The following is an 8,564-nucleotide window of genomic DNA, read 5'->3' as shown; positions in this document are numbered from 1 at the left end:
GATGGGGGGTGGGAGGGAGGGGTGGGGAGGTGATGGGTATTGAAGAGGGCATCTTTTGGGATGAGCAATGGGTGTTGTATGGAAACCAATTTGACAATAAATTTCATGTATTAAAAAATAAATAAATAAATAAATAAATGGGAAAAAATTCTAATAATTTTTTAATCTATGAAATTTTTAAAAATCTAATGGTTGAAAATAAAATCTTATTCTCCATGATAGTGGGGTATGCATTGTGTAGATGACAGAAAGCTTCCTGGTTGAAGAGTAATCTATCAAATGCCTTTACTATGCTCCCCTATAACCATGTCAAGAGCTTCATCTTCAATATCTTAAGAAATGTTATTTATTTAGGAAGGTTCTAACTACGAACACAAAGAGATCATCAAGTTTTTAGAATTACTTTATGCCCCCTTTTTACATTCCCTCAGGACTTGCCCCTATGGAAGGTAAAAAGGGAAAACAATAGAGTCAAGGTAAAAACAAAAACAAAACCCCTTCATCTCCAAGTTACTCAGCTATCCTTTCCCTTAGAAAGTTCCTCAGCAAAATGCAAAATGTGTTTTTTATATTATGTATTCTTTTATAACAAGTCCAGAAATATCACTGTCTTCGGAATGCCCTCTGGGTTAGAACTATCTAAAAATAAAACATTATTTCAGGGACATGAGAAGAAACAATGCCCAATGAATGTGACACCACAAGGGAAACTAGACCAAACAATGAATTAAGGAATACACTTTTTTTAAAAAATGTCCCTTTTTAGTCCACAGTGTTCATAATTAGGTAGGTCTGGGAACAGTATTAAGTCTGGAGGAGAAGGTAAATAATGACTGAAGGTTAAAGGGGAAAACATCTAAAAAGGAGCACTATTACTCACTCAAGGGTCTATTCCTGTTTAACAATCCATGTGGTATGCATTGACAACTTCCTCACCTGCCTCAATCCAGTCATTCAACAGATTTACTGAACTCTCAGTATGTGTGAGGTGCTGGGGGCAGAGGGGAATGAGGAGTGAGAGACAGTGTCCATTGCCTTCACAATGTACAGGGTATGAAGCGATCACACAGAAAACAGCCAGGCCAGGCTAAGTGGTGGAACAGGGCATCAGAAGAGGGCTTCTAAAGCAAACCCTTGTGAGGGGGGTAAAACAGCCTGGCGGTTGAGAAGACCAGGCTCAGGGCCAGAGTTCCTGGGTTCAAATCCCACTGGCTCTGTGACCTTGATTGAGTTATTTGACCTGTGTCTCACTTTTCACTCTGTAAAACTGGTAAAAAGTAGTTACTGTTCCAAAGGGTATAGTGAGTACTAAAGGAATATTTTGTATAAAATTTGTAGAATTTTTGGCAAATAAATGATTACATAATGTCCAGACTGGGACATTTTGAGCATGAGAGTGATGTTAACAATTACACTGGACCAGAAAAGGTCAATTGGAACTACCCAAGGCAAAGAAGACACATGGTCACCCTACATGTGTTTATGGATGTTATTACTGAGGATGTGAGCTAGGTAAAGCAGGGAAAAGATGTTATGGCAAAAGGACAACACGCACAAATATAGAAAGGCAAGAGACTATGTAATGAGTTATAGGAATTCAGGTTCCTTTGTCGCTCACCCCCATAAAATAAGCTTCCTTTCTATCAGAGCGTTCACTGTAGTTGGTAGTCAACTGTCAATGTGAATATCTGACTAGCATTTATTTCTCCCATTAGGCTGCAGGCTTCAGAGAAGCCTGCTTTTGCTCAGCAAGCTTGGTTACAGGCACAAAGTGGACACTCATATCTGTTGAATGGTTGCCGAAGGAACTTGACATGGCAGGGGAGAAAATACAAAGCAGACTAAAATGCTCATGAGGTATGCAGCTACTTATTTTCAAGAAAGAATCTTCCTCAAGGAGTGCAGTTAGCAGAGAGCTGCTAACTATGGATGTCTTTAGGATCTGCCTCAACTCTCAAGCTGAAGTTAGGGTGTTTAGGCAGCTCCCACCAATGACTGGGCAAGATTCGCCATTTCTCAACAGCAGGGACTCATCTACAGGTAATTTTTGTACTTACTGGACTGGAAAAGACTGTCATTCACACAGCTGCACCAAAGTCTGAAGATCTTCCTGCTAAATCATGCTCCCTTCCTCCTTTCTTTGTCACAGGTGTCAGACCAGCATGACAACCTAAAGCTTCCCCTGCCTACTCCCATTCCCTTTGCCCAATAACCTTTCAATCTCGTTTCTAATTCCATACTGATGTCTACTTCCTGAAGCAATCAACCAACAAGGAAGGAGAAAGTGTTGAAGAAGAAAACAGGAGTCAGAGTTTCTAGCACTATAGTAAGAAATTTTTTATTCTGGAGGTAATAAAGAAGTACTAAACACAGGGAAGTGTTGAGAGGTCTACACTGCACACACACCAGTGTGGAAAATGTCTTGAAAGCATAGCATCAACACCTTCCAGTGAAACATCTATATGAGAAATGATGGTGTTATGGATGAAGGCATAGGAGACAAAGCCCAAACACATGCCAATCACACATCTTAGAACCATCCAAGGGAACTGCAATCATTCCCATTTGATAGCTGAGGAAATGAATAGAGGAGAGGCAGAGTAGCTTACCCAAGTCACCCATCTAGTCAGCTTTGAAGTCCATGGTCTTTTTATGAAACCACTTTGTCTCCCACAAAGAGGAACCCAGAGGAGAAGCTGTAAGAAGCTAATGAAGATGATAAATTCATAAATTTCACATATGATTAAATACCATTTAAAGTCTGCCTGGATACAAATATTTATATTCTCTTAAGCATTAGGTCCTAGTATTTGTACAAAATCTGAGAAAATACTGAAACATAATGTGCAGAGATGACAGTCCTTCATAATGTTAATTCTGAATTGTACAGACTTTCCTTTATATAACCAGTTTTTCAATCAGCATACACCAGAGTGCCTACTATTTCTAGCTTCTGAGTATAAAAAATAATATATAAAATCTGTCCTTAAGGATCTTAAAATTCGATGGAGGAACCCAGCATATTTTTGAATAACCAAATTTGTGGTCCTAAGAGACATGAACTAAGAGCTATGGGAAGATATATAAGACTAAAGAGCTCAGAGAAGAATTACATGCAGAAAGCATGTTTCAGTTGAGCCTTGAGGAAGCAGCAAGCATTAGATCAAACTTTCATTTCCTAAAGTCGCTGTTAAGTACCAAAGCTGACCCACAAATGCCCTTGGAGGCATGTGCCTGGAGAGGCAAAGGCAAAGATACGAATGAGTTGCTTAGTTTTGGCATCACAATTCACATAAATCAGTTCCAAGTAGCCACTTCAAGTTAATCACAAATGAAAGAACCTAAAATTCACCATCCTTTTGCTTCACATGCTTATTCTTACTTAATCTATACAAAGAATAAATATGGATGAGGGTAGGCAGCAGACAGCAGACACTATGCCACAATCTTCTATAGGTGGTTACCATAGCTCTCTGGAACATGATCAAATAGTCTCCACTTTGGAGACTCCACTTTTCCCACCAGGCCATTTTCTTGACCTGAAGAGAAACTTAAGCAGCTCACTTTAGCTCTATGTTATTAACCAATTTCTTTGTACAAGATGACAACAGGTAGAATATGTGGTGAGAGTCCACTTGTCCAGGTTATTCATGACCTTGGCATGCAGCAAGAAAACACTGCAAAACTTAGGTCTCACATGCCATGCCCTGGGGTGAGGTCTGTAGTCTTCTAGAGAAGCACCTCAGCCTGTACTCAGAGGCTTCTCTATGCCTCTACTGAAGTTCTGCCTTTAAGAGAAGGTACACCCACACCTCTGTCCCAACACATGAGCAAGACACCAATTGTGGACAAGTACTCTTCTCTACTTTCAAGCTTTATGCCTAACCCATCTGACATTTATTTCAGAAGGATATGTTCCTGAGGCCCTTCTCATCTTAGAAAGACTATGAGCCCTTCTGATCTGTTGTTCCTTATCTGCAACACAGAGTTAATGTTGAGTATCTCTAATAATCCCCAAAGAATCATGGAGGGGATTGGACAACTCTACTTTTTGAAAGACCATTCTTGAGACACAGTCCTAGGTAAATGCAGTATACAGTACATATTTATCTTACCTGACCAGGTGTAAAAGCCCCTTCTCTACACACAGGGAACAAACCCACGGGGATAATTGGTAAAATGCAGCTACCAAGGATCTCTTTCCCTTAAGTCTCTTTGCCAATCTTCTAGGATCTAATTACATACCAATTAGATGGCCCCTCATAATTTTGAGCAGAGAGCTATGCACAATGTAAGATTTCAACATCTATTTGTTGAATAAGTGAGTAGCTTTTTGGGTAACTACATGTTCCTTCTCCTTTTTTTTTTTTTTACAAGACCCAAGAGTAATAAAATACACAGAGAGGTGTGTGTGTATATGTGTGTGTATGAAGAGGGGAAACATTTCACATTTGGTAAATGAATACTTTAGTCTTATTTAGTGCAATTATTCTGGCTGAATAAATTCTAATCTTAAAACTCCTCTAGTTTAACATCTAAACTTTCTAATTACTTCCTAAGTCACATTTATGTTTCAGTTGATTATTCACTTAAATTACTGAATCACCATCAATAATTAAAAATTGTAAATATCACTAGTTCCATGGCTCATCACAGGGTGGCAGTCTTATAACTACAGCTTCAATTTTTCTTGGGTTTCTCCAACTCTTGCTTAATCTAACCCCACACATTCAGCTCAGCAATTCAAAAAAGATTTGCAGAGCATCATTTGCCATGAGGGGTTCAGACACTGGCCTGTTTGGGGTAACCTGTGTTTATTTATACTTAGGAGATGGGAAGAAAGCTGGAGCTGTCCTTTAGGTGATAGTAACAGACTGGATATCCCAAAGGGTTGAGAAGGAGGTACGTGTCCTGCTATCCACAAAAAGTGACTTAGGGGCACATATGTAAGTGGCAGAATAAAGACCTGAAACATGTACACATATGAGCTCTCCAAACTCGACCCCTTTCAGCTAAGGAATGCCAATGAAACTGCTTTGCCTCCTACCCTCGCCCACTTCTGCTTTATGTTTCAGTTTAGGGACCTCTTTTTCCTCAAGGATGACTTGAGCTTGTCTTAGAAGACCCGCTAAAGAAAGCTAGCAGCATCCAGGGTGATTCATTTGAATGCCCCTATGGCTACCCTGGGAGGACACACACCACACTTGCATCCTGGGAACAGAGGCAACACTGAGTCAGTCTGGGAACAAGACCTCAGGGAACCCTGGCCAGATTCCTGTTCATCCCTTACACACAAGATAAGGAGTAGAGATTTTCCTTGAGTGGGCTCTCTCTCCTGTAATTCTAAGCAGCAGGCAGACAGAGCTGGCTTTAAAAAGCAGGAATTTGCCTAGCCACAGGAAGACTGAAAGAGGAGGGGTACTTGAGGGAAAAAGAAGTTGACATATTTTTATTTCTGCCTTATCATTTTGAGAACTTTGGAGGCTGCCTCCAGAGAGGAAATGTGACCAAAACATCCTTCTTGGAGACAGAGTTTGCATTTTTCTTCAGAATTTCACAAGACCCATCAATCACCCCAAAGAAGAACTCTGTAGAATAGAGCATCAATTTCCAGCTGCACAGCTCATGGGAATCTTGATTTGGGGGCCCATGCTGTCTTGTACTGTGCTTTCAGTACACCCCAGTATGCCTTGCCCCCTGCTGTCTAGCACTTCCTCTGGACAACAGCCCTCCCTCATGTGGCTGGATCTTCACAAACGCCACTGCAATCACTAAAAGAAAAGGAAAAAAGGAAGAGAAACACAAAGCACACTTAAATAGGCACTTACTAACCAGCCACCAACCCTGTATGCCCCTGCTTCATCCCAAGCAGCTGGTCATCCACTTGTTTATTTCTCTTGCCTCTTACCCAAGTCTTTGGCCCAACCAGCCTGAGAATGAGAAACCACAGGAGCTCAGCCGCCTGTTCTGATCTGTATGTCATAGATCTGCCTCATAGGCTTTAGCATGACGACTTGATGTATAGAACCAAGGCAGGGCACCAGCCTGCTCAGCTCTGAATGTGGTCATTCCCTACTTTGGTGTAGCAACCTGATTCTAATTTCTTGGCCTTGTCCTTGATTTCACTTCCTTCCATTGGCTTTACCCTAGATTTGGATTTGTTTCTGACTTAAACCCTATTCCAGTTAGCCTTAGAAAAGTGGTGTAACATCAAGAAGCTAAGCCCCTTCCTTTCATAGAGATCAGGCAATTTGGGCTCCACCCTCTGTCAAGGCTCTGCTTGAAAGCTGGAAAACTGTCTCTGGCCTTGAGCCAGATGAAGATGGAACAGAATATCAAAAAGGTAAGCAGCTCTAAAATTCTGATTCTATATACTAGAAAAACTCCAAGGGGACAATTTAAAGTGGAAGACTATAAGAGAAACTAAGGGCAGAGTAGCTTAATTTTCAGTACACATTCTGCTGATACAGTCTTTCTGTTCCTTTGACCTCCTTTTCCTTTATGTTCTGCCTGTCCTTGGCACTCTGATCCCAGTATTTAGCATTTTGTCACAGAAAGCAGCAATAAGCTACTCAGAACCATAGGTCCATTCTCGCCTTCTAGGAGACCTCAAGGAAGTCTCTCTCCCAATCTATAATCCAATCTCTTTGTATGCATGAGGATGGCAGTCACGTCCTTGACTCCTCAAAGTGTAAAAAGAACACTAAATGGAAATGATATACACATAAAGGATTATTACTACTACTATTTACACCACTTCCTGCCTTTATGGAAAAGCTATATTTCCTTTTAGTCTTTTTAACTCTACCAGTGCCTTAACTCTTCCCTCTGCTTCCCAACATTAGGAATTACTTTCATCCTTCACTGATTATTCTGTGTCTTAACCTTTAACTCTGGCCTCTCAGCTTAATTCATAAATGACCGAGTTTCCTAGACTCAAAAATTGGGAACCTCAGGGTGAGAAGGTACAAAATAAGCGAAGTTCAGGGATGGTGAGACCAGAACTGCCAGATTTCAATACTTGTCTGACAGAGAAATGGTCAATATAAAGACCTATAACCTGCTCCTTAAACTCCTTGTCCAGCCACTGCCTTTCCCCTCATACATACCCATGCTTTTTCCTTCTCCTTTGGCCCATAATTTCCAGCAACTGCCATCGCTGATCTCAAAAACCAAGAGGGAACAATTCAGAAAGCCACTGACTGAAAGGGGACCTGACTGAAAGATAAAGTGGATAAGGTATCCTTAAAATTTGTGTATTGTAGGGAGGGCAAAAAGGTAAAGTTAAGGCAAGAAGTCAATGGGGCCTCTGCAGTAGTGAAATGAAGTGTTGATGCTCTAAGTTGTTTCTCTTTGGTTTCTTATTTCATTATCTTTGACCATTTTGTTCATTCTTCTACAAACATGAGCCTCAAAAGTTGACCTTCTCTTCCTCCATTCCTTCCCCCACCATACTGAGAGACCTCATTCAACTATTAGTCACTGTTACTTTACAGAGTGTATCAGAGCCCCCTTCCCCTGCGAGTGGGATAGAAGTTGCAAACTACTGAATCAGAACTTTAGTAGGACATGTTGTATAAGTGTCTATTACACTTTTCAGTATTTTCCCTGACTCACACTTTCTAAAGAAATTAAAAGCTTGGCTGCTAGACTCTAAGTCCTCTGGGGCTGACACTATGACTTTTGGCTTAATCTTACAGGGAACATTTTATATACCACATGGTCAAGTACATGTATTAAAAAATATGTGTGTTTTATTGCATATATTGTATTTAAAAGTACATGTATTAAAAAATCTACACCCTTATATACTCTGTCTGTTCTCTTCCCTCTCCAAATCTCAATGAGTCTCCCTTTTTCTTTATGCCTATATCACCCCAAACTATATACCTTTCTGGATCATCTTCTTCTGTTAGGTCTTGAGGTCTCCAGATACCACCTGACCTATTTCCTAGCAAACTGTGTCATGATTCCTTACTCTTTCAGACTCTTTAACTTGCTTTACCTTGAATTTTGGTTTTTAAATTTTTTTTATTCAGCTATTAATTTATTCATTCATTTCTTTAACACACTTAAAAACTTTTATTTTAAAAAAAAAAAACTTTTTTTTATATGAAATTTATTGTCAAATTGGTTTCCATACAACACCCAGTGCTCATCCCAAAAGGTGCCCTCCTCAATACCCATCACCCACCCTCTCCTCCCTCCCACCCCCCATCAACCCTCAGTTTGCTCTCAGTTCTCAACAGTCTCTTATGCTTTGGCTCTCTCCCACTCTAACCTCTTTTTTTTTTTTTTCCCTTCCCCTCCCCCATGGGTTCCTGTTCAGTTTCTCAGGATCCACATAAGAGTGAAACCATATGGCATCTGTCTTTCTCTGTATGGCTTATTTCACTTAGCATCACACTCTCCAGTTCCATCCATGTTGCTACAAAAGGCCATATTTCATTTTTTCTCATTGCCACGTAGTATTCCATAGTGTATATAAACCACAATTTCTTTATCCATTCATCAGTTGATGGACATTTAGGCTCTTTCCATAATTTGGCTATTGTTGAGAGTGC

General features: G+C 40.3%; 1 protein-coding gene across 3 annotated transcripts in view; it reads right to left on the bottom strand.

The window, feature by feature from the left end:
* The window catches only part of TMEM108 (transmembrane protein 108), a 373,458-nt gene that overhangs the window by 314,582 nt on the left and 50,312 nt on the right, over positions 1-8,564 (bottom strand). The window lies entirely within an intron of this gene.

This window comes from Herpailurus yagouaroundi, unplaced genomic scaffold (genome assembly GCF_014898765.1).
Source record: "Herpailurus yagouaroundi ecotype Mexico unplaced genomic scaffold, PumYag 159, whole genome shotgun sequence".
Classification (NCBI taxonomy): domain Eukaryota; kingdom Metazoa; phylum Chordata; class Mammalia; order Carnivora; family Felidae; genus Herpailurus; species Herpailurus yagouaroundi.
Note: the sequence above shows the minus strand (reverse complement) of the source record. Positions and strands in the feature narration are given on the sequence as shown.